We start from the raw sequence: 16,188 nt of genomic DNA on the forward strand, positions 1-16,188 counted from the left end.
AAAGTAAACAACAAGAATAATAACTTAAAATTCATTAATATAACATGCAATAGTTAATTTTTTCGAATACAACAAACATATATAAATCATAAATAAGCTATATGAACATAATAAAGTCTTAAAGTTAATTTGTTCAACAAAACAATCTTCTTGAAATCCAAACAACTTCAATAATCTTCGTAACATATTCAACTTGCCCTCTGTTTGAACATAAATGAACGAACATAAATGAACATAAATGAACGAACATATAATCGAACGTTCACGAACGTAAATGAACGAACGAGCCCTTTGTTCATGCTCGTTCATTTAATTAAACGAACGCAAAATCTTGTTCATGTTCGTTCATTTAATAAATAAACGAACTTCCCGCCGCACGGTTCATGAACGGTTTGCTGAACGTTCAGTTCATTTACAGACCTAGACTTAAATCCACAAAGTTGTCATTTCTTCACGATTATTTGTAGGGACATAAACATGATTTTATATTAGGGGGCGAACTTCATCTTATAAAATTTTAGGAGGGAAGAATAAAATTTTAAAGGAGACGAAAACATAATTTTAATAGAAAATATATAGAAAAAATCTAAAATATATGATAATTTTAGATTTTTAGGGGACACGACCGCCCCACCAGCCCCACCTAGTTTCATCGCTGATTTTGCTGATGATCTTTCTATTAGGTTAGTTTTAGTGCACGCATGAATTTTTTAAGTCTGTGTTATGTTGCTTAGAAAGTGTTTGGGAATATTTTATCTTTTCAAAAATAATTTTAATAGGTTAGAATGTAGTATTAGATGTTTTAATTTGTTTATAATTATTTTGAAAATTGCTATAAATTATGGGAAAATATAAAAATTATAATAGAATTTATATGTTTTGGTAAAATTTTAAATATTTTGACGTTTACATAGTTTAACTAGCGCCAATTAATTTTGATCAATACATTTGTAATACCTTAATTTTGTCTGAACGATTTGAATTGGGATAAAGGCGATCGAAGACTAACAAGTGACTCGTGTGATGATGTTCCATTATTCTATGTGGCATTGGTATTGTGCCTTTACTTAAATGAGTTTATTCGATTTGGATGAAATTTTGAGCTCGAATAATTTTAACCTTCTTTACTAGCACAATTACCCAAAAGTAAATGACTAAAATTCCAAATTAAATGTCCATTTACAAAAACAAGTGAAATGACCCAAATCAGGGCTGGCTTTGACTTTTTCTTGGCCCGAGACAAAATTAAAAAAATAGGCCCTAATTTAAAATAATATTAAAAAATATACAATATAAAATTTTAATTAATTTTTGTTAAATTAAATAAATATTAATTCATTACAATATCAAAAATGTCAAAAACATATTTAAGCATATTAATACTTATAAAAAACATTGCCTTCGAACATTTTTTGATGCAAAATCATTGATGATAGTGTCAACATCAATGCTTTCCAACATATTTTTCTCAATATATAACATAGCGAGTCTATTCAATCTTTCTTGTGACATTGTTGACCTCAAGTAATTCTTCAATAATTTCAGCTTTGAAAAACTTTTTTCCGCGGATGCTACCGTTACCGGCAGTGTTAATAAGATTCGATAAGCAATTGAAACATTAGGATAACAATCTCTAGCTTTAACAAACTCAAGAACTTCAAGTGCTAACATGAATACATTTGGCAAAGTCAATTGCAGCACTTTCATTTCAGAAAAAAAAATCATCTGCATCAACATCCGACAAATTATTATGAGAAAAAATAATCTTAAAATTATTGCAACATTCTTTTAATTTATTGTCATCCAATGACTTCAACCTTGTAGAATCAATTAAAAATCCAAAATAATTTTCAAAAATCTTTAACTGTTCAAATCTATCTTTCAAAGAAGCGAGCGCCATATAAGCAACATCAAAAAAATAATTAACTTTAAAAGACTCCTCTGCTGATTGCATTTCTTCATCATGGTCATTCTCATCAAATTGTCTTTTTCTAAAAATACGACGCTTAGTCAGAAAAATTGGCTCTATGTTCATATCTAATGCAAGACTTTTAGCAATATCTATACTAGCTTCGAACCCCTTATTTCAATAGTTTTCAAAATATGACATTACACCTTCCAACTCCTTTATGGTAGTATCAATGCACATTGATTTAGATTGTAATTTCTTACTTACCGTGTTGATAGCAAATAAAATATCATACCAGATAACCATTCCAAGTAAGAATTCAAAACTTTGAAGGGCACTAGCTAAACTTTCTGCTTCACTTTTTGCTTTTGCATCATTACCACAATATTCATATAATTGTAACAAAGCTAACCTTATTTTAGGAGTATGCCATTTAATAGCTTTGACACTTTTAATTTGACTTTCCCATCGAGTATCAGATAAAGATTTCACAGTTTCTGGAACATTATCACATAAAATTTTCCACCTTTTGGTAGAACTTGCGAACAATGAATATATACGTTGCACAATCCCAAAAAAAGAAATAGCTTTAACACAAAAATGTGCCATATCAGAAAGAGAAAGATTAAGATTATGACAAGCGCATTGCATATATAAAGCTCTAGGATTTATTTCAAGTAATCTCTTTTGAACACCTTGGTGTTTTCCTTTCATATTAGAACCATTGTCATATCCTTGGCCCCTCACATCATCAACGTTCAACTATAGAGATTACAATGTATTTACTAATTCATTGAAAAGCCCCAATCCAGATGTATCATCCACTTTCAAGAACTCTAAAAAGTACTCTTCTATTTTTACTTTGTTGTTTAACATATTTACACATCGCACTATTAGAGTCATTTGTTCTTGATGACTTACATCAGGGGAACAGTCAAGAATAACAGAGAAATACTTTGCCTTCTGGATGATCTTTAGAATAGAAGTTCTAATACTATGAGCCAAGAGAGAGATTAGTTCATTTTGAATGATATGACCAAGATAATGATAATGAATATTTTCACTTTGAATACGCCTAATATGGTCTTGCATAGGCAAATCAAATTCAGCAATCATTTCAATTAATCCTAAAAATTTTCCATTATTCTCATCGTAAATTTTCTCACTAGATCCTCGAAAAGCTAAATTATTTTTAGCAAGACATTTTACAGCACAAACAATTTTTATTAAAACTTGCCTCCAACATTCTTTCTCTTTTGAAATTCCTTGTTGTAAATCTTTATCAAGTGTTTGATTAGTTTTTAATCTCACTCTTAATTCACTCCAAAAATTCATGTTTAAAATTCATGAGTATGATGAGAAATGTTTAAAATTGAACAATAATATTTATGGAGCCTTTGCATTAATATAAAAAATAATATATTAATATATATGAGTCCTGCTTTTAGTTTAATTTATTAAAATATAATAAATTAATATAAATAAAAATTATGGGCCCTGGGCGGGTGCACCTCTTGCCCCTGCCCAGAGCCGGCCCTGACCCAAATCTATCAACTCGTTACAAATACACCCTTAACCCAAGCTAAAAAAAGGACCAGCATGCCTACATACTCAAACCCAAGCCAACTAGGGTTTTGTGTTTAACCCTTTTGCACTGCAAATCCTAGGCCATCCGATCAAGGGCCGTCAATGATCCAGATTCATTCAAACTTAGGATTTGTGAAACTCTAGCTCAAATTTCACCAGTGCTCCTCGAATCCACGTCAACTGCAACTGATGGTTCCAGCAGGCTTTCAAGTGACACGCCATCAAGCCCAAGCACTGGTCCCCTTCACCTGAACGCCCAACAGCCCCGAGCAGTGGTCCTGAGCTCTCCAAACGCATCTTAAAACTCCACATCGGTAGCTATGCAATCAAAAGAAAATGGGATTGATGAGTTGTACGAAACATGTAACTTGATTGGAAGAGAAAAAGCCTTTAATCAACGTTTTTTTTTATTCCAAATGTAACCTAGAGATGGGTTTTATAAACCCCTAAAAATCATGTAAAAAGGTAAGTTATTATCTATTCGAAAAAGACCAAAGCAATACAAAAAAGAATAATTTTAAGGTATATGAAGGCTTTTTTTTTTTACACATTTCTAGTAACTTTTTTATATTTGAACCACCAAGAGAAGTAAAAGGGTCAAGTGAATTTACATGAGACAGTCAGACCTTCTTTGTAGGTCTGCGGTATTCAGCGAGGTCTCTCTCATCGATGATGAACAGAATCCGTATGTAGAGGAATTTAGGGTTTTGTTTAGTCCTAGGGTTTTATTTTTAGGGTCTAGAGGAGAAATAGGACACTTAGGTTCGAAATAGGGGCGACTGTTGTATAGGTCACAAGAGATGAAGCAATCGAATGGCCGGGTTGGTTTTAGGAGGTTTTGAGGCTTTGTATGGTGATTTTAACCCTAAATTAGGGTTTTAGGTAGTAAATTGGAAGTCTTAGGGTTGTTTGGGGTTCAATTTAGGTCATCAGACCACCGTAGACGGTGGTCCGGGAGGAGGAGAATATTAAGTTTTTTTAGAATTTGAGTTACAAATGAGTTGGATTTTTTTACTTTTATAGCCATAGCTTAGGGTAAAATCACGCATAGGCCATCACACTTTAGCCACCTTTTTTTAATTCTAGTAACTAGTTCGGGGCTATTTTTAAGTTTATTTTGAATTGCGAGGTCTATTTGTGTTATTTTCTCTTTATTTTTGTTGTTAATTATTAGGGCTAGTAAAGGGAAAATCATGCTTACATCCCCCTAATTAACGTTGTCTTCACATTTTAGTCACCTGTCCCTTATGTCTTTTATTTATTTTGAATTTGATATTCTATTTTGCTTTTATTTCATTTTATCATTTTTATTTATTTTTTATATTTTATTTTGAATTCAACATTTTTTTTATTTATTGATCCTAACTTAGTAAGCTCTAAATTTTTTTATTAGTAACCACTAGCTCGCTAACTTTCTAACTTGCTAACTCGCTAACTTTTTTATTCAAAATTTTCTACAACCTTGTGGTGAGCTACTCTTGGCTAAGATCCGCATTATTTATGGCCCAGATAATATTTTAAAATAATTGCTAACCACTAACCTACTAATTACTGACTTGCTAACCTTTTATTCGAATTTTTCTACAACCTTGTGGTGAGCTGCTCTGGGTTAAGATCCGCATTATTTATGCCTCAAATAAAATTCTAAAATAACCTCTCACTTCTATTTTTTTCTTCTATTCGTTAATTTTTGTTATTTACATTTTTTTGTCCTTTAAATTTCTGTTATTTTAATTTTTGCCTTTACTTTTTAGTATTTACATTTCAGTTCCTAACATTCCAGTTTTTAAATTTTCTTGATTAAAGCTTTACATTATTCTTTCAATTTAGATCCTTTATATTTTTAATCGCTTTTAATGTTGTTTGATATTTTTAGATTCTTTCCAATTTAGTCCAAGAATCTTAATTTTAGATTGAATCCTTTAGGTTTAGATTTCTTTTAATTTAGTCCTTAATGGATTGCTTAATTTTTAGGTTTATTCCCTGAACTTAGGTTTATTTGAAATTATTCCTTGAACTTTCTTTTAATTAGGGAATAATTCGATTTAACCTTCACATAAAAATGTCTGAGGGATCACATTGATTATTTAACTCAATAATTGACATAATAAATTAGGATTAATATTAGAGCCCCCACTTTAGGCTTAATTTCTTTAGTCCCTTAATTTAGGGAATAATTTGATTTGGTATTCGCATTAAACTGCCCGAGGGTCCATGCTGATTAACTGACTCAATAATTGGTTAAAATCGATATAGATTAAGATTAGAGTCTTTATTTTTATGTTTAGTCCTCTAGGTTCTTTAAATATCACAATTTGACACTCTAGGTTAGAGAACATCTTAATTAATTCACCTAGTATAATTTAGTTAATAACTAGTTGTGTGATTGCATTTTGATTTTAAAAAATAATAAGGCAATGTTCATTTATCAAGGCATTAATTGTGCATTCTCCGCGTTATGCTTAGGGGGTGACCACTAGTAATTCCCGAAGTAAATCAACATCTATTTCAAAATCCTACATCATATTTTCTTAATTATCAAGGCAATGTTTATTTATTGGGATCGATAATGAAGCTTTCACATAAAATGCCCGAGGGTGGTCGTTATTGGTCTTGGGAAACTAATATCCGTTTCAAATTTGCATACAAAATGATTTTTAAATTAAATAAAACCTCAAACTAAAAAATATCAATCTTAAAATATAGGGTAATTGACTAGGTACCAATTTTCGAGCGCTGTGGTGCTAATCCTTCCCCACGTGTAACTAACTTTCGAACCCGATTTTTGGGTTTTGAAGACTAGAACTTGATAATTTGATAAAATAAAATGTTTTATGAAAATTACTCGATTTTAGGTGTTCCAATCACACCTTAAAAATGATTAGTGGTGACTCCCAACATATCTTAAAAAATCTTTTCAAAAAACCTCATCGTCGTAACTAGTCAACTTTCCCCCCGAAGGACCGATTGCGATAGCTTGATGACTCTGTTGGGGACATATGTAACACCTTAATCCAGTCCAACCCGAAGATCGATGGATTGAGTTGTCGCATGGGACCACCAGAGTGGCTAACCCAAAAATTTTATTTTAAAACAATTGTAAAACACCATATAAAATCCATCCATGGTAAATGAAATAAAACATAATAATCAAAGTTTACAAAATATGGGATGCTCATAAATCATCCAAAATAATACAGCGTGTTTAAATCAAAATAGAGTTACAACTGAATATAAAAGGGTCTACAATAGTATATGCCCTCTAATACAAATTAATACGTACTTTAAAGTATCTGATGAGCTGGAATATCTGATAACTATAACTCTCCACGGACGATCTTCTAAGAATTTATGCACGAAAACACATTCTAAACATTGAGCTTACGAGTTTAGTGACACACTAATAATTGTACTATACTACATGCATTCACTAAATGAGTATGCTAGTGGCATAAGTATGAAGACATAGGATGCTGATATGATATGCTAAGGTAGACATCATGGTGTAGCTGAGGGTTATATATCTCAGAGCTCACACACACCTCTAACATTCCTAAATACCCTTGGGTATTTAGGGTGAGATCCAGAACTGCATCGAAAATGTACACTCGATCAACTTACTCCGACTAGTCTTGGGGCATCTGCGTCCAACTAGAAACTGAAGTGCCTTGGTACTAATGTTGCGTGTTGTGAGTACTATAAAATTATACGCAAATAATGTGCAAGTATACACAATCGCTCAAGTAATAAAGTGATGAGTGAGTATCGTCTCCACATGGATTGGGTGAAATTACAAAAGTCTAACCAAAGCAAAACACTACTCTATCTATGTATAGTTAGTGTTTACATATACAATGCCACTGCAATGGATATGTGTATACTGGTGGATATGGATAGATGGTCTGATGGTGTAGCAAATGAAAATGCAATGTCAAGAGCAAATGTTTAGTGTTGAAAATGATGAAATGTCAAGGCAATGAAAAATGGTAAAAACAATAAATAAATAGCCAATAAATGATGATTGGGTAATCCTCACACGATAAGCTTACACTGGAATGAATAGTAGGGATTGAGTTAAGGATGCTAAAACTTATCTCTCATGTATATTTAAGCTATATAAACTTCACTTGCTCGACAAGGTTTGTCGAAAGTGCTCCCGCTATCTCTAGTCAAAGGAACCTAACAGAATAGAATGCCATGGCATCTACTCTGACTCTATGATGTGGCAGCCTACACTATTGATAAAATACCCTTTTTAGTCATTGAAATCCTATCTTAGTCTCTCTCGAGTACTAATGGATTAGGATATAGTATTCCTAAGTCGGTTCAAAGCTTGTTGAAAATACTATAGCCCATTGCTTATGATGATCTTGTCTTGTGTTTCTCTCGAATACTACAAGTATTTTTAGCTTATGTTTCTCTCGAACACCTAACCTTCATTTAAGAAATGGACACTCTCATGCCTCTTACAAGCTTAGATGATGAAGCATACATAAGAAAAGCAAGCAAATAAAAAAGATAAACATAAATCCACCATTAAAATAAAGTTTAAACATCCATCAAAATAACCCCACCAAATAAGGTTAGTTCATGGTGGGGTTCAAAATATCCATAAAACAAGCCATGAAGATATTCTTTCCAATAACCCAAGAAATAATGGAAAAATAGCAGCAAAAGGAAATGAGAAGAACCCTTCGACGCATGCTACTGGAGGTCTTCTCGGCCACCACGAAATACCTTAGCTCGCTAGCTCATCTCAGACGTCTAGCTTGCCACTCCTTGGAGCTTATCAATGGAGGAACACCACTCAAGGAAGAAGAAGGGAAACGGTGAAAAAGAAAAGAAAATAAAGTTGAAATTCCTTTATGCTCTACCGTATGCGTGTATTTCCCTCTCCCTTATGAGGTTTAATATATAATAAAAATATCTAGGGGTAATAATGATGATGTTGGGTGCAAAATACCCCTCATACCCCTAGAATCACACATTGTGCGTGAACCTTATCCTCCAGGTGGAAGTAGTCCCCTACCATGCAGTTACAACCATCATTTCACGTGCAGAGCCAGTTGTCCTCATACAGAAATATCTTTTTATCATTTTCTGCGCCAGAAATGCCAAGGCCTTTCAATATGCTTCAGCAACTTGTGATGCTGCGACATTACTTCCCAAAAAATCCTTTTGCTTGCTATTTCCTGTACACCACCACCAACTGTACATTTATCTCATACAACACCTTTAAGAGATAAAACAACAATACCACCACAAATGCAACTACATGATCCTAAAATGACTAAAATGAGCTTTTGAACAAACAATAACTTAAGTAAAAAAGGCCTTAAAATTAGCCTTTTTAGGATGTTATCACACCCCCAAACTTAAGCTATTGCTTGTCCTCAAGCAATGGATAGCAGTTACACAAGCAGAATGTCATGGAAATTTTCAACAATAGAACAATAGGACAAAATTGAATTTCAACCCTCAGAAAAATAGGCTTCAACATGCTAGACATATCAAGAATTCAAGTACTTTTCCCTAGGTAAAGATCCTTTGTGGTAGTGTATGTGTGTGCTTGTATCCAATCTATACTTAGCAAATTTAGACAATTTCTAATCAAGTCCCCCCTAGTTTTTTGCCAAGGCATTTACTCATACATTAAGCACATTTTTACTCCCTTTTTACTGAACCTTTTTTAAATACTGCTACGAAGGGAGTCAGTTCATCACACCTACTCTCCCACACACTCTAGGTGAAAGGGAACATACCTTCCACCCCCGAGCTAGTTAAGTAGAGTCATCCCGTGACTACTTTCATTCACTCATATGCGCGAGGCTACCATTTATTAAAGAGAGTTCCAAGCAATGCCACAGAAAAGAGGAGTGTCCCTCTACAACAATGCCTATGCATTTATTCACAGTCTCATATATATAAGGGAGTTATTTTTTATTTATCTTTTAAGCACAATACTATATTTTAATGCCAAAACTAACTAGAGTTCCTTCATAAAAATTTTCTAAATTTCCTAAGTATAGAGAACATACAAATCGTGTAAAAATAATTCACAAAGCATCAAGTCCTAGTGTAAGTTCTATCATTCTCAATAGTCATTTATATTCAATTTCTAGCCTAACAAATTCATCATCATCGGGTATCCTCAAAACATTCTATCTAACTTTTCTACTATTTACTGATGCCATGGCATAATACTACGCTAATGCTATCATGGATATGCTCTACGGAGAACACTACCTCCCCAAACTTAAGGGAAGCATTGTCCTCAATGCTTAAATAGAACAAAATTAAATAAAAACTATATTCCATGCAATGAAATGCAAACGAATGCAAGTGAGGTACCTCATGGTTTGCGTGGTGGTGTTGCCTTTGAGCTACTGACAGCTCCTCGTCTGGTGCGCTTACGTAGTGGTGCTGGGCTGGAATCTGAAGAAATGGAGTAATAATGTGCAATATTGATACATTCAGCCGAGGTTTTGGTGCGTCATCCACTACGTGGTACAGGAGAAGGATCGGGTACATGAACATGACTGGGTGTTTCCTCAGCAGGTGAAACAGATGATTCGAGAGTCTCAGAACTGTGCGGATGAGGATTCGGTTCAGTAATTGGAGGGTCGACTTCATCTTGCTCTGGCTCGAAAGATGCCTAGACATCGAATGCCAACAGAATTTCATCTGGAAAGCCTGGGAAATTCTGTTAAACGTGGGGAAGGATCTCTTAGAACATCGTTTCCACCACATCATCTCTCTTTTTCATATAACCAAAGAAATTACAATGTCACCATGTAAAGCATGTAAGTGCGTATGAGTCTGTATCATAACTTCCTCGAGAGCAAGCAACATTGCCTCGACATTTGATTGTTCAGTACCTGCAGACTGCTCATGAGTAGGGTCCTTAGATTTAGGATTTTCAAGTCCTAATAACATTGGTAATCTAGCCCTAGTTATGCCCAAAATTCCAGGTAAAATCTCATCAAAAGCATTCTCATTAACCTTTTTCTTACAACATAAAGCAGTGATTAAATTAAGGAACACTAAAACACTGGCCTTTTTACCTAAACACTCATGAACTTGATGAACAATGATTCGACCCACATCAATAGGAAGAGATAACATGATCGAGTGTAAAAACATTAAACGAGAAAGTGATACCATCGTATTGTGTGATGTAGGCATGAGCTTGTGTTTGAGGAAATGGTTCCACAACTTGGCACGCGGTTGTAAACGCTCACGGTTGACTGAATATCGACTGGCTTGGCGACCATTCCATGCGGTGTTGGCGAAGCACAAGTCCTCTAAGATCTCATCATAAGTGGTGCTATCGGCCTCATTTTTGAACTTGGCATGTTGGTCCTCCACATTATGTAAATGAAAATATCTATTAATCGCAGAGGGTGTAAACCGAATGTGTTTACCTTGCACAAAAATGTAGTGTTGGTTCAGCTTGGAGATGTTGGTGTAAAACTCCTTAACCAGTGAAGCATTCACCGAACCCGGATACCTTGCAAACTTCTTCCATTTGTGCGGAGTAACAATGTCCATCACGTCCGGACCAAAGCCACCGTCGACTTCATCGGTAAAAATAAAACCCAACTCAAAGAAGAGTTTTTTGTTCTTGAAATTTTGAAACCGTACCTTGGCTTCGTCATTTTCGAACTGTTGCAAAGTGGAAGCTTCGGTTACGGTTGGTTTGGAGCGTACCATTTTTTTCAATATTTGTGAAGCAAGAAAAATGAAAAAAGAAGAAGTTTGAGAGCTTGAAAGTTTGAAAATTTTCGGGTATGGAGAAAATGAAGAAAGAAGATGAAGAAATGAGAGAGAAAAATAAAAAGTTACAAATGAAAGAGAAAAAGAAAAAGTTAAAAATGAGAGAGAAATGGCTGAAGTTAAAAATGAAAGAGAAATGACTGAAGTTAAAAATGAAAGAGAAATGGAAAAAGTTAAAAAAACAATTGAGAGGGAAATGAGTGATAGGACGATTAAAAGAAATGAGTGGTATGGGTTAATGGGTGTGTGTGGAAGGAAAAATAACCTGCAAAAGTAATGATGATGATGGGACAAAACAATGGAGAGAGAAAAATAAAAATCAGAAATAAAAGAAAAGAAAAAGAAACAAAACAAAAAGAATATCTTCCCCAATTAATGGCTTGTCCTTTCCTCCTTTTGGTTACCGCTCCCTACACGACTTGCAGCACTGTGGTCCCTACAAATCAAATAAAAAATTATCTACAAAATAAAATAATAAAAATTAAAAGTTAAAATAAAGGAAAGATTAAATTTGTTATTTATGAACAGTAATAAATTCAATGCCGTGCATCGAAATGTGGTTTTCCTCTGGGCATTCTTTAATGTCGTACAGATGCAAAAATGCCTTGTTGTGCGATGGTGGAACTCCAGTATAGGCTTTCAGACGCTGGCCATTGACTTTGAAGATCGTCCCATCTATATTCTTGATGTCAACAACTCCATGGGGATAGACATAATGCACCTCAAATGTACCCGACCATCGAGATTTGAGCTTCCCAAGGAAGAGTTTAAGTCTGGAGTTATAAAGTAATACTTGTTGGCCAATATGAAAATGTTGTGGCATCAGTTTCTGGTCATGCCACTTCTTGGTTTTTTTCTTGTATATCCAATCATTCTCATATGCTTGTTCTCTAAACTCTTTCATTTTAATAAGTTTCAGTAGTCTCTGCTCCCCAGGTAGTTGAGCATCAAAATTCAATTACGTGATGGCCCAATACGCCTTATGTTCAAGTTCAACCGGGAGATGACAAGCTTTCCCATACACTAGTTTGAATGGTAAAATCCCCAAAGGAGTCTTGAATGCTGTTATGTACGCCCAAAGTGCTTCATCCAACTTTGGAGACCAATCCTTACGCCTTGGGTTCATCAATTTTTCTAAAATCTTCTTGATCTCTCGATTGGATATCTCTTCTTGGCCATTTTCCTGCGGATGATATGCCTTGGCAATCTTATGTCGAACTCCATATCTCCTCAATGCATTGGCAATCAACTTGTTATCAAAGTGAGTTCCTTCATCACTAATAATAGCACAAGGTACTCCAAACCGAGTGAAAATATACTTGTGCAAAAACTTGAGTACGGTTTTAGAGTCATTCCTTGATGTTGCTATTGCTTCCACCCACTTTGATACATAATCCACAGTAATCAAGATATATAGATTTCGTCCAGAAGATGGGAATGGTCCCATGAAATCGATGCCCCAAACATCAAACAACTATATTTTCAAAATATTTTGCAGTGGCATTTCATGTCGCCTGGATATGTTTCCAGTCCGCTGGCATCAATCACAAGATTTGTAAAATACTTGAGCATCTCTAAACAAAGTCAGCTAATAAAAGTTTGATTGCAAGACCTTTGCAGCAGTCATTTCTCCACCAAAATGGCCTCCACATGGGGCTAAATGACAATGGTATAGAATGTCACGTTGTTCCTCTTCAGGTACACATCATCTAATGAGCTGATCGGCACAATGCTTGAACAAATATGTCTCATCCAAAAAATAGTGCCTTGCATCGTGTTTGAAATTCTTTTTAGCCTGGCTGTCTAAATCAAAAGGAAATATTCCAATAACAAGAAAATTAACAAGGTTAGCGTACGACCGGATTGCCGTGGCATATAAAATTTTCTCATCAGGAAATTCCTGTTGAATATCAACAGTGTCATGACATTCAAAATTGTTCTCTAGCCTAGATAAGTGATCAACAACTTGATTTTCAGTTCCTTTTCTATCTACCACCTCTAAGTTGAATTCTTACAAAAGTAAGATTCACCTAATAAGTCTAGGCTTTGCATTCTTTTTGTTCACTAAGTATTTTATAGCCGAATGATCAATGTGAATAATAACTTTATTGCCTATTAGGTATGGTATAAATTTCTTAAAAGAAAATAATTCTTTCTTAGTGGTAGTGTAATTCAATTGTGCTTCATTTAAAGTAAGGCTAGAGTAATAAATAACATGAAAAAGTTTACCTCGGTGTTGCCCCAAAACAACTCCTATGGCATAATCGCTTGCATCACACATCAGCTCAAATGGTGATGTCCAATAAGGAGAAACTACAATAGGTGCCGAGATCAATCATCGTTTTAGCTTAGTGAATACGTCGAGGCATAACTCGTCAAACACAAAGGGTTGGTTTTGTTAAAGCAATGTGCACAAGGGCTTAGAAATCTTAGAGAAGTCTTTGATAAATCTTCTATAGAATCTAGCATGTCCAAGAAAATTTCTTATACCCTTGACCAAAGTTGGTGGTGACAACTTTTCAATTACTTCAATTTTCACCTTGTCTACCTCGATACCTTTGTGAGAATTTTTTTGGTCTAACACAATGCCTTAAATCACCATGAAGTGACATTTTTCCAATTCAAGACCAACTCAACCTCTTCGCATCTTTTGAGAACTTTTGCTAAATTGTCGAGGCATCGTTCAAAATCGTCTCTAGATATAGAAAAGTCATCCATGAAAATCTCCAGAAAATCCTCAACCATGTATGAAAATATGGCTTGCATACAGCACTGAAATGTTGCTGGGGCATTATAGAGTCCAAAAGGCACCCTCCTAAAGGAAAAAGTGCCATAGGGACAAGTAAATATAGTATTTTCTTGGTCCTCTAGTATAATGGCAATTTGATTGTACCCCGAGTACCCATCCAAAAAGAAATAGAATACTTTGCCGGCTAATCAATCCAACATTTGGTTGATGAAAGGTAGAAGAAAATGATCCTTATTTGTAGCTTTGTTGAGTTTTCGATAGTCCATGCATATCCTCTATCCGTTAACATTGCGTGTGGGTAATAACTCATTATCCTCATTGTTAACCACTGTCATGCCTCCTTTATACTAAACGCATTGTACAGGGCTTACCCATGAGCTATTTGAGATAGGGTAAATCACTCCAGTATCAAGCCATTTCAGAATTTCTTTCTTCATCGCTTTCTTTATAACAAGGTTGAGTCTTTTTTGTGGTTCTATTGAATTACCATGGGAATCTTCGAGTAGAATCTTGTGCATGCAGATCGTATGACTAATTCCTTTCAAATAGGCCATAGTCCAACCAATTGCTTTCTTATCCTGCATCAAAACACTTAACAAACTTTGCTCTTGGTTAGCAGTAAGGTTAGCAAAAATAATCACCGGTAAAGTTTCATCGCTACCTAAGTAAACATATTTAAGTTGCCCTGACAAAGTCTTAAGCTCTAAAGTAGGTTCATGCAATAATAAAGGCTTAGGAGGATTAAATTCATCAAAATTTAGAGGTTCAAAATTCATACATGATCTAACTTGTAGTAAGCTAGATTGCTCCTCCAAAATTGGGAAGTTGTCGTACTCCACTAAGCTTTCATCATCCACCCAATATTCATTTTTTGCTAGCTGAATGAAATTTTTCTCGCAAAGATATTCAGTTTTTCTTCAATCATTAAGTTCAATTCAAAAACGCCTTGGCATTCTTTAGTGTCATATACATACTTGAGAGTTCGAAACAAGTTTACAGTTATACACTGATCAACCACTCTCACGGTGAATTCACCTTTTTCACAGTCTATCAATATACGTCCAGTGGCTAGGAAAGGTCTTCCCAGAATGATGGGTGCCTTGGCATCAACTTCGCAGTCCAGAATTAAGAAGTCGACTAGAAACACAAACTTATCCACCCTTACTATGATATCCTCGACTCTCCCTTTAGGTTTAACATAGGATTTGCCGGCAAGTTGTAAAATAACCGAGGTGTGTTTTGTATCTCCTATGCCAAGCTTCAAGAATATCGATTTCGACATTAAGTTGACACTTGAATCAAGATCACATAGCACATTTCCAACGAAATTATCTCCTATCTAACAAGTAATTATGAAGTTGCACAGATCATTTTGCTTTGGAAGTAACTTACTCAATGAAGAACAAAATTTTGTTGCCGTAGCAATAGTCTCTACTTTCTCTTCTTGGTACAGATTTCCTTCAGAAATCTGGCATACATCAGTATTTTTTCAATAGCTTCCAAGAGAGGTACATTGATATGGAGCTAATCAAGAATGTCCATGAACTTCTTGAACTAAACTTCATCATTATGCTTCTTCAATCTTTGCGGGAAGGGTGGTGGGGGTCTAGCTTCCTTAACTGCAGGAATATGATTTGGTTTTGCCTTGACATCAGAATTTGGTGCCTTAATAGAACCCTCATCCTTGTCCTTCTCAGAAATGCTATCATCATGTAATTTAGTTTCACCATTGTCAATAGTGGGAGTAGAGTCATCATGTTATGCCCCACTAGCCTTGACTTGTTGATTGATTTGTGTTCCACTCCTAAGAGTTAACACGTTGTAATGCTCTTTTCAATGCATCTTAGTGACTTCAGTATCATTTGGAAAATGTCCTTGCTGACGCTCTTACAATGCCATAGCAGTCTGACCAACTTGACCTTCCATAGCTCTTAGAGATGAGCTATGGCTTTGAAGTAAGGTGCCTTGACTATGAAGTAAAGCTCATTGATTCTTAATTGAAGTAGAGTGGTCTTGTAGCATTGTCTTTGTAGTAGATATGAACTCTTGAATTGTAGCTTCCAATGAACTCATGCTCGCTGAAGATGAAGCTCATTTTTTGGCATTATGCCATGGCATATCATTCTGGTAACCTTGATGCTCATTGTGATTCTGCTACCGAATAAAC

Source organism: Hibiscus syriacus, unplaced genomic scaffold (genome assembly GCF_006381635.1).
Source record: "Hibiscus syriacus cultivar Baekdansim isolate YM2019G1 unplaced genomic scaffold, ASM638163v2 tig00110584_pilon, whole genome shotgun sequence".
NCBI classification, from domain to species: domain Eukaryota; kingdom Viridiplantae; phylum Streptophyta; class Magnoliopsida; order Malvales; family Malvaceae; genus Hibiscus; species Hibiscus syriacus.